The sequence below is a fragment of the Sapajus apella genome, unplaced genomic scaffold (assembly GCF_009761245.1).
Source record: "Sapajus apella isolate SASKATOON/1434 unplaced genomic scaffold, GSC_monkey_1.0 scaffold42, whole genome shotgun sequence".
In the NCBI taxonomy this organism is placed as follows: domain Eukaryota; kingdom Metazoa; phylum Chordata; class Mammalia; order Primates; family Cebidae; genus Sapajus; species Sapajus apella.
This window is the reverse complement of record NW_022436982.1, coordinates 10669788-10694681: the sequence shown is the minus strand read 5'-3', so window position 1 is coordinate 10694681 and position 24894 is coordinate 10669788.

Sequence of the window (24894 nt, the reverse complement as noted above, 5' to 3'; positions counted from 1 at the left end):
GAATAAAATACCTAAGAATACAACTTAAAAGGAATATAAAGGACCTCTTTAAGGAGAACTACAAACTACTGCTCAAAGAAATAAGAGAGGATACAAACAAATGGAAAAACATTCCATGCTTATGGCTAGGAAGAATCAATATCATGAAAATGGCCATATTGCCCAAAGTAATTTATAGATTTGATGCTATCCCCATCAAGCTACCGTTGACTTTTTTTTCACAGAATTAGAAAAAACTATTTTAAATTTCATATGGAACCAAAAAGAGCCCATACAGCCAAGACAATCCTAAGCAAAAAGAACAAAGCTGGAGGCATCACACTACCTCACTTCAAACTATATTACAAGGCTACGGTAAAGAAACAGCATGTCACTCGTACCAAAACAGATATATAGACCAATGGAACAGGACAGAGGCCTCAAAAGTAATGCCACACATCTACAAACATCTGATCTTTGACAAAGCTGACCAAAACAAGCAATAGGGAAAGGATTATAAAACGCTAGAAGAAAACCTAGGCAATACCATTCAGGACATAGGCATGGGCAAAGATCATGACTAAAACACCAAAAGCAATGGCAACAAAAGTCAAAATGGGATCTAATTAAACTGAAGAGCTTCTATACAGCGAAAGAAATTATCACCAGAGTAAACAGGCAACCTACAGAATGGGAAAAGATTTTTGGAATCTATCCATCTGACAAAGGGCTAATATCCAGAGCCTACAAGGAACTTAAATAAATTTCCAAGAAAAAAACAAACCAGCTTATCAAAAAGTGAGTGAAAGATATGATCAGACACTTCTCAAAAGGAGACATTTTTGCGGCCAACAAACATACGAAAAAAAGTTTCTCATCACTGGTCATTAGAGAAATGTAAATCAAAACCACAGTGAGATACCATCTCACACCAGTTAGTATAGCAATCATTAAAAAGGCAGGAAACAACAGATACTGGGGAGGATGTGGAGAAATAGGAATGCTTTTACACTTTTGGTGGGAGTATATATTAGTTCAACCACTGTGGAAGACAGTGTGGTGTGGTGATTCCTCATTGAAAACAGAAATACCATTTGACCCAGCAATCCCATTACTGGGTATATACCCAAAGGATACATCATTCTACTATAAAGACACACGCACACATAAGTTTATTGCAGCACTGTTTACAATAGCAAAGACTTGGAACCAATCCATATACCCATCAATGATAGACTGAATAAAGAAAATGTGGCACATATACACCATGGAATACTATGCAGTTATAAAAAGGTTGAGTACATCTTCTTTGCAGGGACATGGATGAAGCTTTAAACCATCATTCTCAGCAAACTAACACAGGAACAGAAAACCAAACATCGCATGTTCTCACGTGTAAGTAGGAGCTGAACAATGAGAACACATGGATACAGCGAGGGGGACGTTACACACTGGGGCCTGTCAGGGGATGGGAGGCTAGGAGAGGGATAGCATCAGGAGGATTACGTAATGTAGATAACCACCATGGCATGTGTATACCTATATAACAAATCTGCACATTCTGCACATGTATCCCAGAACTTAAAGTATAATTCTAAAAAAAGGAAGATTATGTCCTTTGTAGGAACATGGATGGGGCTGGAAGCCATTATCCTCAGCAAACTAATACCACAGAAAACAAACACTGCATGTTCTCACTTAAAAGTGAGAGCTGAATGATGAGACCACATGGACACATGGGGCCAACAACACACACAGGGGCTGATAACACACACCGGGGCTTGCTGGGGCAGTGGGGAGTGAGAGTGAAAGCATCAGGAAGAATGTGTAATGAATGCTGGGCTGAATACCTAGGTGATGGATTGATTCGTGCAGCCAACCACCATGGCACACATTTACCTATGTAACAAACCTGCACTTTCTGCACATGTACCCTGGAACTTAAAATGAAGTTAAAGAAAATAAATAAATAAAACTTTTGCTTAACTGATTCAAACATTACTATGTGGTAATAAATGGCAGAATCTTGAGGTTTTCAACATTATAAAAATAATACTAATGAATGAGTGCGTCACATATGTTGGTTAATTTCAAATTATGATTTTGTATTTTAGGGATTGTGCTTTTCCCCAAAAAGATATTGGGGTATTTTTAAAATGCAAGGCAAAAAATCAGTTGATATCCCTTCAAAATTAAACGAAAGAAGGCAAGATTCACTCCTGTCAGAAATTCCATATTTTCTACATCTCTCTTAATAAGTCAGTGTGCAATATATAAGACCCATAAATATTGGATTTTCTGGAAAATTATATATTTGCCTTGGAAAAGAGAAGTGACATGGTCACTAGGGAAAGTTGAATGAATTTACAAATAAGAAACACATTTTATCACACCAATGAAAAGCTTCACTGACACAAAGCTTTTATATTGATTTTAAGAAATAAATTATACATTTTACTTTTCCTCCAGCATATTCACTGGAGAAAGAAAAGTCAAGGAGAGAGAAGGGTCATGGGGATGAGAAGAAGAGGGAAAGATGTAAGAGTGAGCAGAAGGGAGACAGAAAAAGAGAAACTCACTGGTGTGAAAATAGCCTATTTTCATTTCCTTGTGGGATTCCCTTTATTAACCAAAAGAAGTTTCTTTCTGAAATAGAAGATTCATGCTACATAATACAGTGTATAACATTTCTTCTAAATTTTGGGTTGATTTTGATGAAGCTGATCCAAGAGTAGACTGGGTCCACATTTGGGGGATTATCAGGTGTATGTCAATAGAAAATAAAACATTATGATAACAACTGATGATAACAGAATATACTTTAAACAGCTCAGCTTCAAAGAATTTCCTTCCAATATAATCACATATAAAATTAACAAAGATTTAATCACCATTAGCTTTGTTTTAAACTCTGCAGGATATTCTAGTGCTGTGCAGAGGGAACATAGACAAACATGCTACCTGATGTCAATATTAAATAATATTTATTAGGTAAACCGTATAAGCAGAGACATATCAGAAAATAACTGATCCCTTAAATCACTTGTTATTCTACAAAGAGATGTGCTAAGTTGAGCAAAGATAAGCGGGTTGCTTTCCAATTGAGGGCACTCCTGCCCTCTGAAAACTTCACATATTTATAAGAAACAATAGGAAGGGAGGTTTTATGCAACCAGACAACAATGGAAACCCTCTAGTCAATAACACACATGGGGAGCTTTTAGGGAAGACCTTCTAGGCTTCTAGTGCCAGCTGATTTTTTCACTCAAGTAGCCCACGGCATCTAAGCAAGGTCTTCACTAAACTCTCATAGGCAGATGGGGGAATGAGCTTCTGGAGTCACCCAGGTTTGACTCCACTCTCATTGTTTACATATTCTTATGCTAAATGAGAGCCCTAACGATATAAATTTTACTGCTGTGTCACAGTATAAACTTGTGCCTTGGATTTGGATAGAGTATAAGTACAACTCAACTTTTTGTTTATCAATTTATTTTACCAAACATTTATTTAGTATTTTGAAATCTGAATCCTGCTACTTTTTGTATTTATGGCCTTGAGCACGTTACTGAACTTCGATGAACCTCAGCTTCCTCACTGGTAAACCAGATATAATTCCTATCTCATGGTATTGTTTAATGAAGAAATAAAGTAAGTCAGGCAAAGTACCTATTGAAGTACCTCTTCCTTTCTTTTGTAAGGTAGAAGAGAACAGGAATTTCCTAAATTGGTTATCCTGGATAAAGAAGTCTATTTAAAACTAAAAGCCTTGCTTAATAAAATTCTTAGCTACAAAAGACATCTTAAATAAACACCTCTAATGTCTTTTTATTACCTCCTGGTTTTCATTTCCCTGTGCACAACATCTTTAAAATTCATAAATCTTTAAAATTCATAAATCTTACAGTAGTAGGTTGTTTCTGAATCACAGCCCCATCTCACAGACAATGTGAAACAATTGGTACAAAGCACACTTCCAAAACAAACCCAAATATTTGGTATAGCCAAACAAATACAAAGCAATTAATTCTTGCTGAAGGAAATAAACCCAAGCTATACAGAAAAAGCTGCATTTGTGTGGGTATTTAAGTACTAAGTGACAGGAAGTTCAAGAGTCTCATCTTCAGATCTTAACATGTCAGAACTGGATAGTTTAAATCATTATTTTATTGTGGAAGACAAAGTCATTTAAAAAAATCTCAAAATATCTGTTTCTTTTACTTTCATAAAACAAAACTAAACTCAAGCCCAAATCACCTGAGGACTTTAATTTATTTGCTTGTAGTTCTTGGTAATTTTTTAAAAAATAAGGTTAATGTTCAAGTTCAGAATTAGTTCAGCCCATTTCAACTCATGAACACATATTCTAAGCAGAATGTAATGTGTCCTTAGTATTGGTTTTAGGGAAACATGACATCAAATTCCTCTTTGGGTATCCTACAAAGGGCTTTTATTTGAAAGATAGTGTTTCTAGAATATGTTTGACCTGAGGCATATCTGAAATGGAATAATGGTGACGTGTCAAAACGGTATATTCTGACCTAAAACATTTCCCCATATCTCCCACTGGTAAAATAGTAATATTTTGCTTCTGAAAAGTAGGTCCACTCTGGTGGGAAAAGGCAGAGTCATAAGATCATCACTTCTATATTTTCTAAAATCTTAAGGTACCAGAAAAAAAAAATGCCACATTTTTCCCATTTGAGAGCTCAAGTTAAAATGTCTTCAAAAATAAAAAATAAATGAAAACTATATATTTTTTAAGATTTGGGACAAGCATTTAAAAACTTTGTATTTTAGACCTGGGGAAAGCACAATAGTCAAACCCTTTTATGTTTGTCTACATAGGACAAAATGATTATATTTTGATTAGCCTTCCACCATCCATGAGCATGTCTGAATTTCGAGCTGCTCTTAGACTATTTGTCACTGTTAGGCAAGCTAATAAGCCTCAGTTTCTCCATCTTTACACCACAGATTTGAAATGAGGATTTAATACATTAGCATAAATAATATGACCATGACAGAAGAAGAACCTCTACAAATGCTTTCACTTTGTGAAGAAATTCCAAAGATGGCATTTGCCATCAGCCGAACAGATGATTTTAAAAAGGGCAAATAACTGTGATTCTCTTCCCTAATTCACATCGTAGGTTCCTGAATTGCACTGTAAGATTGATTAAGTTTAGACAGTTGCATTCATCTGTTCAAATAGCTAGTAATTGTTGCCCTTTCCTCACTAGTTAGCCTAATTGGAATAACATAATGTTAACAGATTGGCCTTTTAAGTCCAACATTCATAAGTTCAAATTAGGACTCCACCACAAAACTGTCACTCATTTAAAAGTTACCTATGCTCTCCAAGGCCTGTTTTCTATAAAATGAGTTAAGTACCTAGCAAAATGTCTTGTGTGCTCTAAGTACTCAATAAATGTTTTCTTCAAAGAAATAATTATTTCTACAGAAAAAAATATCAGCTAAGTGTGGAGTTAAAATATTCCTGCCATACAGAAGAAAAAAGAAGTATTTATTACATAAAAACAAATTAACAAAATTTGAAAAGAACCTCAAAACCACCTAGGTTCAAAGAAAATATGTTTTCCTCTGTTATCACTGACATTACAACAAACTCCTATGTCATCCTTATGGCATCCAGAAATATCATAGTAGGCGACTGTATTTGTCACAATGAGGTTCTCAAGGTTGATATCTAGCTGTCAGTCAAAATGTCACCTTTAATCTTATTAGTTCATGTCACTGAAATTTGAGATGAACACCAGTAAATTTTATTGAAAAGCAGCCTTCAAAGTACAGTTGCGATCCAAAGTTATATTTTTCATGTTGGTTCATAAAATTCATAAATAATGATATACAACACCTAATTGGTACATTTTAGATATAAATGTTTATAAGAATGATGTGATGAAGGATGCTAAATTGTAATTATTTTTTGGTTAAAAGATTTGCAATTTAACTCATGTGATATCTATATCTTGTACCTTTTAGCTTAATCTCTAGGTAGCTAGCTGTCTGCCACCAAAATAACATATGGTAGAATTAAACAGATGTCATTACATGTAGAAGAGTCTTCAAATTTTGCTAAAGTAAAGGAACTATCTAACTCAAAGAAAGTTAAAATAATTCTAAGCCTCTCTTCCCCAAAATAAGGTATGTGCCAAGAGAAATATAATTCTCTCAGAAAACAATCACCTCCAGGAAATCTCAAGGGAATAAGTTTAATACATTGTTCCAATCTCTGTGCATTGCTTCAGCATAAGATAGCAAGAAAATTAAAAGATTGGTTTTGTTTACAGAAGCCATCACCTTTCTTTCAATATTTTTAAATGAACTCATCTCATTCTTATTCATGGAAGAACCCACACTTCTATGAATCCAAAGTACCAAAGTCAATAGAAATATCCACATATCCAAAATAAGGATTTTGTCAAAAAGGAAAGAGATGTACTAAAAGTATTCCTAACATCAAATAACTACATATTTTTTTTGAATTTAACAATCTTTCGTTTTCTAAAATAAGTGAAAATTCAGGCTCAAAATTCAAACACTAAAAGCATTACTCTTTTCAGAAGCTGCTCAAAGTAACCAGAAATTTAGGAAATCTACACTTCTTCAAATATCAAGTGAAAGACACATATCCTTAATTATAACTGGGTAAATAAAAAGTAAAACAGTATTAGAAACACATTTTAAATTATAAGAACAAGTTTTTAGCACATACAATTTTGGCAAGTGTGTGGAAAGATTTGTGTTTTCATATATCGTTGATCACTATGTAAATTGGTATAAGTGCCTTGGAGGACATAATGACACTGTCCATCAAATCAATAACTCACAAATCTTTCAAGTCTGAATCTTTTCTGTAAGCATTTATTTCCATGAATGTGCATGTTCATTTGCATGCAAAAATGTCAGTTGCCATGTTTCTTTGTAATAGCAAAGCAAAGTACCTAGCACAATGCCTTATGTGCTGTAAGTCGTCAAGGCTTATAGCACACAAGCTCTAGGATGGGCAGCTGCCTAGTGAAAAATGCATAGGTCTAAATTTGGTAGCATTAAAGCAAAAGTGTAAATCCAGTTAAACACTCAGTCACTAAAAGGATCTCAGATGATGATGCCCCCTGATTTGGACTAGAAGGCAGTGAGTCACACTTCTAACATCTGGTGGAAGGAAAAATGAACATACAAAATGCTAAAAATAAATAGTTGGTTAGTGAATTAGCATTTCTTTAGCACTAAAATGGTTAACAACGCTATATAATGTATGATAACAGGTTACCATGAAAGGATATTTCTATCTTTCCTTCTCAAGCTTTTATTTTTACTAATGGTAATTCTAAGCAATATACTTCCTATAGATGTATAGGGTTTTTTCCTTGGAACAAAGATCATGGAAATTATCTTAACAATTAATTGCAATTACATTGAAGAGCAATTTATCTAGTTCACATTAGGCTGATGCCCACTTGAATATAAGTCAACAATAAAATGTAAGTTCCATGAAAGCCAGATTAAGTTTCATTTATTGTTGCATCCCCAGTCCCCAGGCTAGAAGAAAAAGCAAGTGATATATAATAAGCAGTCAAAATTCATATTTGCAGAAAAATCAGCAGAGTATATCTAATGAAGTTCTCCCATTGTAAATATTCCTGAAGTGACCTCCACTGCTCTGCAAAATAATTTTGTCTAGCATGCACATTGTCCTGTGTTCACATTCATATATTTGCTTTAAAAACTTTAAACAATTTGGGTAGTCCACTGATTTAAAGAAGTCCTAGTACTACTAAAAACTGAAAGAACCTATATGTAACTGGAAGTCAGTTTTACATGACAATAGTAGTATGCGTTGTCCTTCAATAGACTCACTAAGTATATTAGTCTGTTCTTATATTGCTATAAGTTCATACTCGAGACTAGGTAATTTATAAAGCAAATAGGTTCACATTTCTGCATGACTGGGGAGTCCTCAGGAGACTTACTATCATGGCAGAAAACACCTCTTCACAGGGTGGTAGGAAAGAGAATGAGAGCCAAGTGAAGGGGGATGCCCCTTATAAAACCATCAGATCTCATGAGAACTCACTATCACGAGAACAGTATGGGGTAAACCACCCTCCCAATTCCATTATCTCCATGTGGTCTCACCCTTGACGTAGGGATTATTACAATTCAAGGTGAGATTTGCATGGGGATACAGAGGCAAACCATATCACTAAGATGGTAGTGTTCATGGAAAAAGCCCAGGGGTATTAGTAAAGAGGATTCTGTTATAGAAATGGCTCTACTGTAAACAGTGCTGCAATGAACATATGTGTGCATGTATCTTTATAACAGAATGATTTATAATCCTTTGGGTATATACCCAGTAATGGAATTGCTGGGTCAAATGGAATTTCTAGTACAATAGCAAAGAACTGAAACCAACCCAAATGCCCAGCAATAATAGACTGGACAAGGAAAATGTGGCACATATACACCATGGAATACTATGCAGTCATAAAAAATGATGAGTTCGTGTCCTTTGTAGGGACATGGATGAATCTAGAAATCATCATTCTCAGCAAACTGACACAAGAACAGAAAATCAAACACCACATGTTCTCACTCATAGGCGGGTGTTGAACAATGAGAACACATCGACACAGGGAGGGGAGCATCACACACTGGGGTCTGTTGGGAGGGTAGGGGAGGGAGGGACAGTGGAGGTTGGGGAGGTTTGGAAGGGATAATATGGGGAGAAATGCCAGATATAGGTGACAGGAGGATGGAGGCAGCAAACCACCTTGCCATGTATGTACCTGTGCAGCAGTCCTGCATGATCTGCACATGTACCCCAGAACCTAAAGTACAATAAAAAAAAATGAAATAGCTCTATTGTTGATTAATTTTGTAAACTTGACTATCCCCTTTTATCTTAGGTTTTCATATTTTTATCAGTAAAATCGTGAGACTTGGGTTGGGGAATCTCTAAATTCTTGTCCCACTTGCTTTAAATTAGTTGATTCTATGACTCTGCATATATTAATGTCTCAAATCTTACTAACAATAGTGGGGTTCCTTTACTGAAAATATATGCCAGATAGAAACTCACCAAAAAGGAAAAAAGAAATCAACCTATTGTTATTCTCACTCTTGTTCTCTTGTGTGAGTACTTGCAAATGTAACTGGAAAATAAATTGGCATGGATATTCCTCTAAATGCAGTATCTCTTCCCTCTCCCCTTATCTCTCACTATTTACATTTTCACAGTCTTCCATGTCCAATACAGAACTTGTCACTGAATTCAGCAAAGAGTAAAAATCTATCTTTTACATGGATTATTCATAGATCACTTGTTAATTGAGCAATAAAACAGATATTCACATACTGTTGTATCACTTATTGGTATAAAAAATATAAGAAGAGGTTTTCAAAATGTATGTGACATTTGACCCAATAATTCCACTGATTCAGATATACTTTTAAACTATTTTGAGAGAATTTTAGTATTATAGAAGAGATGCAGAAAATATTTCAAAGAATTCCTCTATACTTTTCACCTACTACCCAAATGCTAACACTTTACAGCATTGTCATTCTCTCTTTCTTACTGTGTCTGTTTCCATAGATAGGAAAGCTTTTCATTGGAGCATAATTTAAGACAGAGAAAACTGGAAGAATCCTAAATAACAAGCATCAAGGAAATGGCTCCTTAAATTATGAAATATATACTACATGGAATACTGAACAGGAATTAAAATGTTTTCAGTGATTATTATAAAATTTAAAGCAAGATACTTATTAGGTAATACTAATTCAAAAATTATTAAAATTTAAAAGTAATTATTACAAAGATTATAGAATATGTATTAAATATTGCCAAGTGAAAACTCAGAATAACATCAGTGACATATGTAAACAGACTGATGTGAAAAAAAGGCAAGAAGGGAACCTGCAAAAATAAATGCAGTTATATAAGTGTGATTGACTGGGGTTATGGATAAATATTCTGTTTTCTCAATAATACAACTTTTTATGGACTATCCTTTAAGATTTTCTGGATGGCTACTTGAAGGGTAAACAAGGAGAAAATATTAAATTTGAAAAATTAATCACAAGGCTATAAAATAGAAGGCATAAACTAAACTATATACTGTAAACACTCATAGTTCATGGGAAAAAGAAGAAAAGTGGTCATTTTTCCCAAGGAGAAAATAAATAGAACTCAAAACAGAGGAGAGATTATTTGGACTGAGATTTCCAAAGGAATAAAGCTGACACAAGTTTATGATGAAAGTACAACAAACAGAATGCTGAATTCTGCTAGATATCAGTTTAATTTTTACTGTGCTACATGATGCAATTGGATTGCTTCTAACCTGATATTTCACAGAGACATATTATTCTGTGGGTATTACTAACAGATATGTGCAATCTGACTGCCAGACTGAACACAGACCTGTAAACCAATAAAACAGATATTTTCAAAGAGTTGGAAGGTCTGATATCCAGAATCTAAAGGAGGATGAAGATAATAATCTCTTAGCAAAAAATATTCCACACATGTGACTTCTAAAAGCTTAATTACATATCCAACACAAAGAAATATTTCAGAAATATTTCTGAAAGCAAAGTATTGAAGACCCATGAATTCTGCTGTAAGGTGTTCTGAGGTATAAAGAGTTGTAATTCAACAAAGACCCTCAGAATATCAGGTGGTATTAAAAAGTGCTTTGTTTTAGTATCTTTTCTCATTAATGTGTATCTGAATATTTGGCTCTAAGGCTTACAAACCTGTGAATAGGCAATTTTGCCAGGGGAAACAGACAGGAAGTACTTTCATTTATCTGGTGAAGACACAACTTTTTACCATAAAGCAGTCATAATTTTGTCTTGGAATGAAACACAAAGAACAGTGTAATGTTAATCATTATTTAAAATAATGCTATGGTGTTAGAAAATATTATCCAAAAGTAGGTTGGTCAATGTCCGATGTTTTGTTTTTGTGTTTTCTCATAAATGGAAAAGGAAAGGGGAAATGATGGAAGAGCAGGTTTGGAGAAAATAAAAGCAGAAAAAATCTGTCACATCTCCCAGTGTCCACACCAAACAGTTCTCCACTTATGTTAGACGAGTTTATTCTGTGTAGGTAAGATAGAAAAGCGGAAAAGAAAGTATACATCTTTAATCTATAATTAAAATAAATTATAATTACATGTTTTCATCTTCACTCTATTACTAATTTATCCCCCTCTACTACTAACCAGAGGCTCATGTATTTTGTGATAGTAGCACAATTATAAGAGCATTAGTAGAAGGTCCAGAGACAAGAGGCTAGATTTTAACATATTTTGTTTTACATATTTATATATCGTATTCATTGTTTATAGCAAAGAAAGGGAGGAATAAAAAATGACTCTCAGAATTTGGGCTTCGGTATCTTGATAAATTGTGACATTATTTACTGTGAAGCACAGAACTTGGAGAGACAGGTCTGGGGAAAAACAAATGATCTGTCTTGGAGATTTCAGGTACGAGATGTTTATTAGTCATCTAAGAGAAAATAATTCAATATCAAGTGGGAAGTATTAGCAATAATACATGGTGGATTTCTGATTTTAAAAACTCTTTATCAGAAAATCTAGTATACATGTGGCAAAGGAAATCTGTCTCTTAGTAAAATTTCTAAGTAGATACAAATTGAATTCTTTCCTAACATAAGACAACACAAGTAGATACAACACATAAGAAACTGGTACTTGAACCCCGGACTCTACTAAAGATAATATCTTTATTGTATCTAAGATATACTTCATGGTGTATTAAATCTTTGCAAAACAAACACTGAAAATCTAAGGCTGATCACAACTCCAGAAAGAAACTAGATTATTTTCTTTTTCCAAAAGAAAAGGATGCTTTTATTCTGCTCACAGCTGAGTTTGTCACCTATTGTTATTTTACAGATGACATAATTCACAAGTTAATAAAGGTTTCACTGCAGTCTGAACTTTGTATTCTTACACGGTCCAAACCACTTTCAATTTTCTCTAACCATTCTCTAAAGTAATTTCAGTCCCAAAGAATAGAGGAGGAAAAAATATACATTGAATATATAAAGTAGAGGCAGAGAGTTGATCTATTATGACACACATCTTTATGAAAGAAAAGATAGGATGACTTGCTCATGGCTATATTCTTTATAAGTTATTTCTTCTCACTCATCTTATAAAGACAGTTCTTTTAAAAATGGTTAGGATTTCTTTATATTTTATACAATTGTCTCTCTCAGTCTTCACCATTTTTATAGTTGTCAAGTTTCAAACACTACAGGACAATTTATTTTTTCAGTTATTGTATTGCCTTCTCAACATATATGCTGCTATTTAGAATTTATCCCTGAGTCACAGTATAATCATAGTTTAATATTTATGTATATAAAATCATATCTGAATAAAAATACATACCTATAAAATCTAAAAGTATATCCAGATCTGATGACAGTAACCAGTACAAATGGGATTGTCAATCTCATCAATGTCATAATTATTACTTTTAAATTATAGGGTATTAAAATTTTAGTCATACAAAATTAATGAATTCTAGAGATCTGCTGCACAACATTGTACCTATAGTTAAAATTAATGTATTACATACTTAAAATTTTGCTGCTGGGCATGGCAACTCATGCCTATCATCCCAGCACTTTGGGAGGCTGAAATGGGCAGATTGCTTGAGCTCAGGTGTTCAAGACCAGCCTGGGCAACATGGCAAAACCTGGATTCTACAAGAAAAACACAAAAATTAGCTGCGTGTGGCGGCACATACCTGTGGTTTCAGCTACTTGGGAGGCCGAGATGGGAGGATGTTTTTAGTCCAGGAGGACAAGTATGTAGTGAGCTGAGATTGTGCCAATGAACACCTGTCTCAGGAAAAAAAAAATTGTTAAGAAGATAGGTTTCATGTTAAATATTCTTACCACAGTAATAAATAAATAAAATAATAAATAATATAGTAAGTACTATATTCACCAAGGTACACATATCTATGTGAAAATATAAATTAATATCAATAGTATATGCTTCTATGTGCCTAGAAAGAAATCATATAAATTAAGTATATACATAAGCATATATACTAAGTGGTTAACCATTTTTGTGGAGTAAGAACAAGAGCAATGTTTACTTTTTATTTGACGCATTTCTATATTGTTTGTCTTTTACAGCAGGCATGCATTATTTGAAAAATTGGAGAAATGTCAAGTTATTAAAAAAAGATAACTATGTATAGTAAAATAACAACAATACATAAAATCACTAAACATCACAGCAAAATCACATTTGTCAACTTGATTCAGAAGCTTTCCAAAATGTCCAATACAATTATAAGAAAATAATATGTCATACAAAGATAAAAATTAAATGTAGTTAGTATAATAAAGCTTTTGTAAAAACAGGACAATGGTATGCCAAACAGATTACCCTTCTTCTGTTTAATGTATTAAATAGTATTAAACCTGTAATGTATAAAAGGATTCTTGGAAACATCACAATTTTAAAAATAATCTGGCTTTCAAAGTGTATCTTAATAATAAATATCATATACTATAAGAGCCTAACTGAACAATACTGGGATTCAGGCCACAAATTTGACCACATCATGACTTTAAGGATATTACAGTACAATCATGTTAAAAGAAAAACATTATTTTACTAACTAGGACTATTAAATTTCCTAAGAAAAATGTTACTTTGCCTCTTAAGAAATTAAAAATCAACCTCTGGGTCATTTTCAGTAACTATGTTCTAAATTGCTTCTTTCATTCATTCAATAAAAACATGTTGATTGACTCTCATGTACCAAAGGTAAAGAAGAGAATAAAGCAAACAAAGAAAAACTGTCCTGGTGACGCTCACATTCTAGAGGATGGACAGAGAATAAACAAAATTAATTTTAATACACTCAAAATGTTAGATAATGATAAAGGTAACGGAAAAAAAATAAGCAGCAAAAGGAATGGGGATTGGGGGTAATTTTGAGATTAATAGACAAACTGGGGAGATGTTGGAGTCAAGATCAGAGAGATGGCTGGGTCTGGTAGCTCATGCCTATAATCCCAGAACTTTGTAAGGCCAAGGAAGGTGGATCACTTGAGGTCAGGAGTTCGAGACCAGCCTGGCCAACATGGGTGAAACTCCATCTCTACTAAAAACATACACACAAAAAATTAGCTCGGTGTGGTGCATGTCTGTAATCCTAGCTACTTGGGAAGCTGAGGTAGGAATATTGCTTGAACACAAGTGACGAAGGTTGCAGTAAGCCAAGATTGAGCCACTGTACTCCAGCCTGTGTGACAAAGCAAGATTCCTCTCCAAAACAACCAACCAACCAACCAAACAAACAAAAAACAGAGAGAGGTAGAGAAAGTCATAGCACTATTTGGGGGAAGGGATTTCTAGGCAGAAGGGGTAATGATTGCAAAGGCCTAAGGTAGTGCCTGCTTTTTTATGTTTAAAAATTAAACAGGCCCGTTCATTGGATCAAAATGGTAGGGAACAGAAGTGGTAGGAGAGGAAATCAGAGAGATTGAGGCAGATCTTATAAGACTTGCAATCTCATGACAAGGACTTTGCTTTTATCTTGTGCAATATGGGAAGCCAACAGAGGGTTTTGATCAGGGAAAAGATGCAATTTGACTTAGGTTTTATCAGCATCCCTCTGACTGCTGCGTTGAGAGCATTCTGAAGGAATGTAAAAGTGGAAATTTAGATACCAGATAGGCGACAACTGCAAGAAACTAGAGTGAGATAACAGCAGCTCAGAACCATGTTGGCATTAAGGGGTACAGAAGATAACAGCAGGGCCTTGCTCATATTCCCTGGATCTTACATTTCAGTGCAAGCCATTTAACCCCCTTCTAACTGCTTACATCAACATCTCTTTGCTTGAAGGCTGTCTGGGACTGGAGCTAACTTTTCCCATGCATGTAGAAGCCCAGCAGTATCCAGTTACTCCCCTTGGACAAGCACCCACACCAATAACAGACAGGATTTGTTATATAGGTACCACAGTGTTGTCACTTCTCAAGTGGAATGAAGCTGACACACGTACTTTACAAGAGCCCCAGATTTCCCCAGGACAATTTAGCACAAGTTGCCCATGTGACAACTTCCTTGATTATGGACCTCTTACTAGCTACCTTCCCTTTCTTGTCTTGTTTCCCCACTTGGCTAGCATAGTTTCCCGGATTCACATCCAAAAACACTGTCGGCACTCAAATCATTCTCAGGATCTGAATCTGGCAGAAATCCAACCTAAGTAAGAAGTGGTTTTAGGGGGAATTAATTGATATGATGAAGACTACAATGAAGTTATTTTGGAAGCCATGAAGATAGGAAGTTTAATTCTGGACATGTAAAGTTACAGGTGCCTGGTAGATACCCAAGTGGAGATTTGATTAAGCAATTAGATAAGTGAGTCTGTACTTCAGGAAGAAGTCCTGGCTTCCATCATAAATTATGGTGCCAGCAGTATATAAATGTAATTTAAAACCATGACACTGGGTGAGGTCTTCAAGGTAATGTCTGCAGATAAAAAAAACAGAAAGAATTCAAGAACTGTGCTTTGGGCACTCCAGGGTTAAAAGTCTAGCAAGAGACAGCAAATCATAGCCTGTGGGCCAAATCCAACAGATGGCCTGTTTTTGTATGGTCCTTAAGAGTTTTGTTTGGTGGTGCTGCTTTTTTTTTCCTTTTAAAGTATTGTGAAAACAAACAAAAAGAAGAAGGAGAGGAAGAGGAGGAGGCAGCAGTCATAGCAGAAACAGCAAAGGAAGATGAGGAGACAGAAACTATGTAATTCACAATGCCTAAAATACTTAGCATTGGTCCTTTAGAGGAAAAGTTTTCTGAGCTGTGGTATAGAGGAAGAGTGGAAATCAGTGAAAGAGAGTGAGAAGGAGTGAACAAAATGGTAGGGGGTAAAAAAGAAGGAGAACGTGGTACACAAGAAACCAAATGAAGAAAGATATTCAAGGAGAAATACTAACTGTATCAAAATATGTAGATCATAGTATTATAATTTTAAAAATTAATTGAATAAGCAACATGGATATCATTGAAAACCTTGAAAAACATCATTTCATTAGTTGTAAGGACAAAGGTAAGATTACAGCGGGCTTGATGGGAAAAGAAGATTTTTCCAATTCCAGCCATGATGTGATAGCTTTTTTCAGATCAGATCTTCTACTGGAAAGATCTTTAAAACTAGAATGATAGAAATATCATGTATTTGAGGACACTGGTGATCTATTAAAGCAGTAGACTAGAGTATACAAGATCCTAGAAAGAAGAAAAGATCAGAGTTGTGATCAGATACTTGGTATCTACTTTCTCTCAAAATATTTGCTATAATTTGAATGTAAGAAGCTGAGAAACCAAAAAGCTAAGAAACTGAGAACGCAGACACAGAGACTAAGAAGTTCAGTAGAATTTTAGGAAGCAAAGCATTAGCGTTTAGAGCTCATCAAGAAGAAAGTTTCCTAGCAAACAGCCAAGGTTTCAGTTGGGATTTTCAAAGGTCTACATCTTAGAAGCTAGATATTCAAAAAACAAAACAACTTCTCATAAATATTTAAGCCAAGACTTATCACTGATTAAATGAAAGTAATATGGCTTCAATCTCACTGACTACCAGAAGCAAATAATTAAATTCTCTTTGAAAGCAAAAAAAGAAAAAAAGAAAAAAAAAAACCTGACAACAACTTAGAATTCTATATTCTGTTAAAATATGGTTCAGAAAATGAAAGTAAAATACTAGGCAACCAAAAACTGAAAGCATTCAAATCCAGTAGAACGGATCTAAAGGAAAAGAGTTCTGCAGACAGAAAAAAAGATTTGGTTGGATGCTCACAAATTCAGAAATTAAAATAATTAAAATTATAAAAATTATGAGTAACTATAAGAAAATTTTACTTATGAAACTATAATAGTATCTTGAAACATTTAAATATGTAAATATGTGTGTTAGTGTTATTAAGTATATGTAATTATAATCCGTGCAAAAGACAGAAAGACAGTATAAAAGCAGTTAAAACGTTCTATGGTGTTTGCATTTTCTAGGAAGTAGAATGAATTTTAATTTACATTTTATTTAATAACTCAAAGGTACATGCCATAATCTTCAGGCCAACTACTAAAATACTAACAAATTGCATGGGTCAAAATGGGGAATGAAATTATTAAAACACATACTAGGTGGTACATGAGATAGCAAGATGGTAGATTTAAACCCTAATTAAAGAAATAATATTAAGTATAAAGTATAATTTATTATAATATTAAGTAGAATAAATGCTAATAAAAATTTAGAGATTATGTGTTTTCTAGCCTACAAGATGATCCTCAATGATCCCCATTCTTCCCACTTAGAAAATGCACTTATTCCCGCCCAAGGATCCCAAAGGTCTCATCTCATTACTTCATCAGCTCAGGGTACAGAAAATTTTCACCTAAATTGAGTCCCAATGCAGATGAAGTATCCAAAGTACATGTCCTCTTGACACATAGACCTGTCAAACTAAAAAGACAAGCTACCTGCCCTGACACACTCAACATATAATGGCAGAATAGGAACAGTATAATTAATGTGTTTGCTTTCTATTGCTTTATAAAACATTACCACAACTTGGCTTCCTAAAATAACTGTCTTAGTCAATTTGTGCTGCTACAACAGAATATTATAGACTGGGTGGCTTATAAACAATGAAATTTTATTTCTTATAGTTTGGGAGGCTGAGACATCCAAGATCTAGGTGCTAGCAGGTGTAGCGTTTGGCAAGGGCCCATTTTCTTATCTAAACACGGCCATCTTCTTATTGTATCCTCACACAGTGGAGGCCATAGAGCAAACTCTCTGGGGTCTCTTTTATAAGTGCACTAGTTCTGTTTATAAGGGTTTTACTCATAGGCCTCACCTTTTAATATAATTATATTGGGACTTAAATTTCAACATATGGATAAGGGGGGAAAAGGGGCACAAGCAATCAGTCCATAACAATTACACACACATTTATTGATTTAGTTTCTGTAGGTCAACAATTCAGGTATGACTTAACTGGGTCCTCTACAATGCTGTAATCAAGATGTCGACCAGGGATCAATTCTCATCCAGAGGCTCAACTGGGGAACCATCCACTACCAAGCTGACTGAAATATTAGCAGAATTCATTTTCTCACAGCTATATGACATTGGGACTTATTTGTTGCTGGCTAGTAGCAAGAGGACGCTCTTGTCTCCTAGAAGCTTCCCACAGTCCCTACCACATGGCCCTCTATTTAGGCAGCATACAACAGCTTACATATTCAAAGCCAGCTAGAAAACAAGACAGAACCTTCTAGCAATACAAAATTTTTTAAATGAAACATAATTGCAGGATAACATCACATACACTTGTCATGGTCTACTAGATGGAAGCTACTCACAGGTTCTACTCACACTCTAGGTATAGAGATTACACAAGGTATGAACATCCAGGAGGTAGAGATCATGGGACCACCTTAGAGTGTGTTTGAAATATATGCTATAAAGATTTTGTTCAAAAAAGAGAAAAATGGTAGACCAACAGAGTCACTGGTTCATAGCAATTCCAAATCTAGCTGGAGAAATATTGCAAGGTCACTTATTAGGGCTCACGGCCTGGGAATAATTTCATTACTTTCAGCTCCACGCTATGCATTTTCAGTTCTGCATGCAATCATTTATTTGTCATGAGAGGTAAGACATGCATACGGCTGAGTGGTTTTCTTATCCTTCTTCCTGCCAGTAGAATTTCGGACTCAACTGGCATCATTTTTATATTGTCTATTTTATACTAAGTCCCTTTAAGTCCAAGCCAGCAGCATTTATGCTGATATAATTTTCTCCAAAACCTCATAGGCATCCTACTCATGAATGTTCATGGCATTACAAAAAAGCTATGTCCATGTATCCCTAAGTTTGAAACAATAATTCAAATATAAAGCCAGGAAATTTCATAGACTTCATTTTCACATGGGTCCATGGCCTGAGTTAACTTGGATAATCAGAAGTTAGATTACATGGATGTATCCATGTGTTCACCCATAGTGCCAAACTATTACCATAAAGGGTAACTGGCCAGAAGGATTATGGACTAACAAGCACTTCTAGTTATTATATACATGTATGGAAAAATAGAAATACTGACAATGTCTTACATACTGGCAATATGAAAATTTGTTCAGTTTGATTTGTAGAATCATCTACTCCTAGTCATATTCAATTGTGTTTATGATTGGAGTGAGGCCAATCTTGGTCCCCGGAGGAAAGAGATAACTACATGTCCAGAGCTTTACAGGTTTATTATCAATGACTTTGGCATTATAATCCAGTGATGAAGTTTGGATCAAGATTTGAAACTGCCTTATAGAAAAACCTAGAAGAAGATAATCAAAATGTATACAGTGACATTTATCCGGTATGAACAAGAGGACAGAATAATTCACTTGGGGGAGCAAAGCCAATTGGGAATTAAAATTAGGTTTGCTTCTGTCAGGAATGATGTAACATGATTCTACCTGAAGGCAGAAATTCTACAAATATTTTCCAGTTATTTAATTTTAAGTTCTAAAAGCAAAGGGAAATCTTGAAAAAACAAAACAAAGCAAAACTCTGTAAGACTCGAGATATTTCCCACTCTCTCCTACGGGCATTTAGTGCTATAAATTTCCCACTAAACACTGCTTTAGCTGTGTCCCAGAGATGCTGGTATGTTGTGTCTTTGTTCTCAGTGGTTTCAAATAACTTATTTATTTCTGCCTTAATTTTATTATTTACCCAGTAGTCATTCAGGAGCAGGTTGTCCAGTTTCCATATAGTTATGTGGTTTTGAGTTTCTTAATCCTGAGTTCTAATTTGATTGTACTGTGGTCTGAGACTGTTATGATTTCTGTTCTTTTGCATTTGCTGAGGAATGTTTTACCTCTAATTATATGGTCAATTTTAAAATAAATGTGATGTGGTGCTAAGAAGAATGTATATTCTGCTGATTTGGGGTGGAGAGTTCTGTAGAGGTCTATTAGGTCCACTTGGTTCAGGACTGTATTCAAGTCCTGGATAGCCTTATTAATTTTCCGTCTCATTGATCTGTCTAATATTGACAGTGGGGGTTAAAGTCTCCCACTATTATTGTGTGGGAGTCTAAGTATCTTTGTAGATCTCTAAGAACTTGCCTTATGAATCTGGGTGTTCCTATATTGGGTGAATATATATTTAGGACAGTTAGCTTTTCTTGTTGCATTGATCTCTTTACCATTACATACAGGTATTGATCGACTTACAACCTATGCAACTTATGACCATTTGACTTTACGACCACAATCGCTAGCCATGACTGCTCCGTGTCTGGCAGTGCAAATGTTGCCCAGCTGGGTGTACGACAGTGTGGACCAGCTTCCGGCAGCACTAACATCTCTGTGTGCACCATTTCAACTGTTATCCCAGACTCGGTACAGCAATTTGTGTTTTGTGTCTTGGATATTTTTCATCAAACCCCTCCCAAGATGTCTACCAAGAGGAAATTGTTTTGTCTACACCTTAGCCTGCCAAGAAGGAAAGAAAGGCCATCGATCTCAACACGAAAATGAAGGTAATTAGGCGGTACAAAGGAGGAAAGAAAGTGAATGTGATCGCACATGATACGAAGTTATCACACTCGACTGTGTCAATGATTTTGAAAGATAAAGAAAGAATTCGTGAAGCTGTGAAAGGTTCTGCACCCATGCAATCAACAGTTATAACAAAGCAATGAAGCGGGCCCATCCACAAAATGGAGAAATTGCTATACATTTGGATGGAAGATCAAATTCAAAAATGGACACCATTAAGTCTTTTTACTGTGCAGATAAAGGCGAGAAGTCTATTTCAGACTCTGAAGGAGTGTGCTGGAGAAGATTACAGTCAATAATTTGTAGCAAGCAGTGGCTGGTTCCAGAGATTCAAGAAAAGATTCCAAATGCATAGTGTTCGAGTGACTGGAGAAGCAGCGAGTGCGGATGAGGAAGGAGCACGTAAGTTTGTTGATAGTCTGGATGAATTAATTACAGATGAGGGATATCTAGCAGAACAGATTTTCAATGTTGATGAAACTGGATTATTTTGGAAACGGATGCCAGCACGCACTTATATTCACAAAGGGGCCAAAAGCATGCCGGGATTTAAAGCATTTAAGGATAGGCTAACTCTGCTGCTTGGTGAGAACATCGCAGGGTTTAAGCTGAAGCCATTCTTAATTTATCACTCAGACAACCTGTGTGCATTCAAGAATGTTAACAAGTACACGCTGCCCGTCTACTTTCGTTCTCAATGTAAAGCATGGATGACACAAGGATTGTTTGAAGACTGGTTTATGAACTGTTTTATTTCTCAAATTCGAGAATATTGTTTGGAGAAAGATATTCATTTCAAGATTTTATTGCTACTCAATAATGGGCCTGGACACCCACCACATCTAGGTGATCTCCGTCCAGATGTGAAATTTGTTTTTCTTCCGCCAAACACGACTCCACTCATCCAGTCTATGGACGGACCAAGGTTCGATTGCTACATTAAAGGCCAACTATCTCCAAACCACCTTTGCTCAAGCAATATCCGCTATAGATGCTGACTCAGAACTAACATTGCGAGATTTTTGGAAACACTACAACATTTTGATGTGTATCAAGAATATCGCTACCGCCTGGGAGGCTGTGATGACAAAGTGCATAAATGGCATCTGGAAAAATTGTGTTAAGTGCTATGTTAATGATTTTGACGGATTTGACAGTGAACATGAACTTGAAACAATTCAGGAAAAAATAGTAAAACTAGCTAAAGACGTTTCTTTGAAGTGTGAAATGGAAGATGTCGAAGAGTTGCTAGACAAAGAATCCAGAGAACTTACAAATGAAGAGCTAATCAAACTGAAAGAAGAAAGAGTGGCGGAAGAAGAAAGAAGAGAAGCAGGGAAAGAAGAGGAGGAGCCAGAAAGAAAGTTCACCACTAAGGGATTATCAGACGGTTTATCTTTACTGAATAAACTTCTTATACATTTCGAAGCAATGGACCCAAACATCAAACAATTTGCAAGGATTGAACGGATGGCGCACGATGTGTTTCATCCATATCGTGAAATTTATGAAGAAAAAAAGAAACATGCAATTCAGACAAAGCTCACCATGTTTATGAAAAAACCAACTCCAGTAACCCCAACTGCTGCCTCAGATGACGACATCAGCGATCCACAGCCAAGCACCAGCGGCCGTACATGTTTATATATTTTGATACATTTTGCAATTGGGAAAATGTTTCCCATGGTATTTTTTACACCTGTATTTTATATTTTTGTATGCACCTGTATTTTGTAATTTTGTATGTTTTGCAAATATTAAACCAGTTGTACTGGTAATGCAGTGTTTTACTTAAACCTGATGAATGTAAAAATAAGAAACAAAATGGTGTAGAGATGATAAATATGGCATAAAATGAACAAAGAAAATTATGATATATAACAATGAAAGAAAATTATGATAAAATATGACTTAAAGATTTTTATAACATCATTTCACAGTACTGTACATATAGCCTACTCAACTTACGACCAAATCGTGTTACAACCGGTCTGTCAGAACCAATCGTGGTCGTAAGTTGAGCACTAGCTATTGTACCCTTCATCTTTTTTGACCTTTGTTGGTTTAAAGTCTGTTTTATCAGAGACTAGAATTGCCATCCCTGCTTTTTTTTTTCTTTCTTTCCTTTTGCTTGGTAAATAGTCCTCCATCCCTCCATCCTTTTATTTTGAGCCTATGTGTGTCTTTGCATGTGAGATGGGTCAGCTGAATGCAGCACACCAATGGATTTTGACTTTTTATTCAATTTGCCATTCCGTGCCTTTTAATTGGGGCATTTAGCCCATTTACATTTAAGGTTAATATTGTTATGTGTGAATATGATCCTGTCATTATGATGCTAGCTGGTTATTATGCCTGTTAGTTGATGAAGTTTCTTCACAGTGTCAATGGTCTTTACAATTTGGTATGTTTTTGCAGTGGCTTATACCAGTTTTTCCTTTCCATATTTAGTGGTTCCCTCAGGAGCTCTTGTAAGGTAGGCCTGGTGGTGACAAAATCTCTCAGCATTTACTTGTCTGTAAAGTATTTATTTCTCCTTCACTTTTGAAGCTTAGTTTGGCTGGATATGAAATTCTGGATTGACCATTCTTTTAAGAATGTTGAATGTTGGTCCCCACTCTTTTCTGGCTTGTAGGATTTCTGCAGAGAGATCTGCTGTTAATCTGATGGGCCTCCCTTTGTGGGTAGCCAGACCTTTTTGGCTGCCCTTAACATTTTTCCTTCATTTCAACCTTGGTGAATCTGATATTTATGTGTCTTGGGGTTGCTCTTTTTGAGGAGTATCTTAGTGGTATTCTCTGTAACCTGAATTTGAATGTTGGGCCTGAATGACTCTACATTTGTACTTTACATTTGTATCAACCTGTTTAAAATGCATAGGTATTTAAAGTGTATTAATAATAATTGTAAATAGTTACTCAATTCCTTGAAAAACAATTTCTTAATACACTAGGTTAATATAATATATATAGGTTAACAATTTCTAATGTACCCATACAAACTACTGGCCTACAAAATCTACGTCTGTTTATGCATTTCTAATGTCACAAACTTACCAGAGATGGGGCAAGTGAGGAACTATGACCTGCCAAACATGATCAATGTTCAGTGGTCTACTTAAATTTTGTAAATATTTTACAGTCTATAGAAACATTTTTCTTTCCCAATTTACTTTGTATCAAAAGGGCTATCATCCAAATAAAGTTCAGTCCAGTTTAACATGAGCATTTTGAGCACTGTCTGATCCTTGGCCAAGCTGTGGTGAAGATTATAAGGAAAAGAGAATGGAAGCTCCCTGTCCTGTCCTCAGGTAAGTTCCCCATCCTCAGGAGCTTAAAGGAAAAAAATGCTCAGAGAAGTATTTCCCAAAACATGTTTTTAAAAAATCTCTTTTGCTTCCACTTGATGCTTCCCAGGAAGATTTTGCTTCAAAGAAGCCTGGGGAACATGATGTTAGTTTCAATACTTTCATGTTCACATTCATATTAACATTTCAAACGCTTTGAGAAGTCTAGCACTAAAGAAACATGTTCAATTTTGTTTAAGTCAACATTTATTAACCAGAGCACACTGTTTTGGTGTGATACTTATTGACATACTTTAAAACACTCTCTGCTGCTTTAAAAAATACTTTGAAAATGTCCAAGTTTAAATGAGAATACATTCAGACTTTTACTCAAAACAAGGATAATTCCATGACTTATTTATTGCTTAGCATTTGAAACACAATTTAAAATAATTAAAATCATAAATCTAATGATAACTTTGAATAACACTATTATTGAGGTGTCTCAGTCTTTTGTATTCATATTATAATACTTTAGTATTCATATTAAATTGGCTGCTATACTTCAGAATAGTATTTTATTATTACTATATGTGAATCCATACAATAGCAAATCATATTGTAATGAGGCTCTAATACATCAAGGAATGGGATCAAGGTTCACAGTACATATACTTCAATGTTTAAGTAAATTTCTCATAGATGATACTATAAGATCCTCCAAAATCTATATTAAGTAAAATTAATTTTATGACAACTACATATTAACCAAAAGAAATAAGAAACAAGATAATAACGCATAATCAAATGATGGCTGACCATCTTTCATTTTCCTTTTGGATATTAACTCTTAGTTGGAAATATAAAGATATATTGATATTTTTCATATGTCAATCCAATACCTAGTTACACATAACATCACATCCATGTGTAAAAAATTGTCTTGTCAAT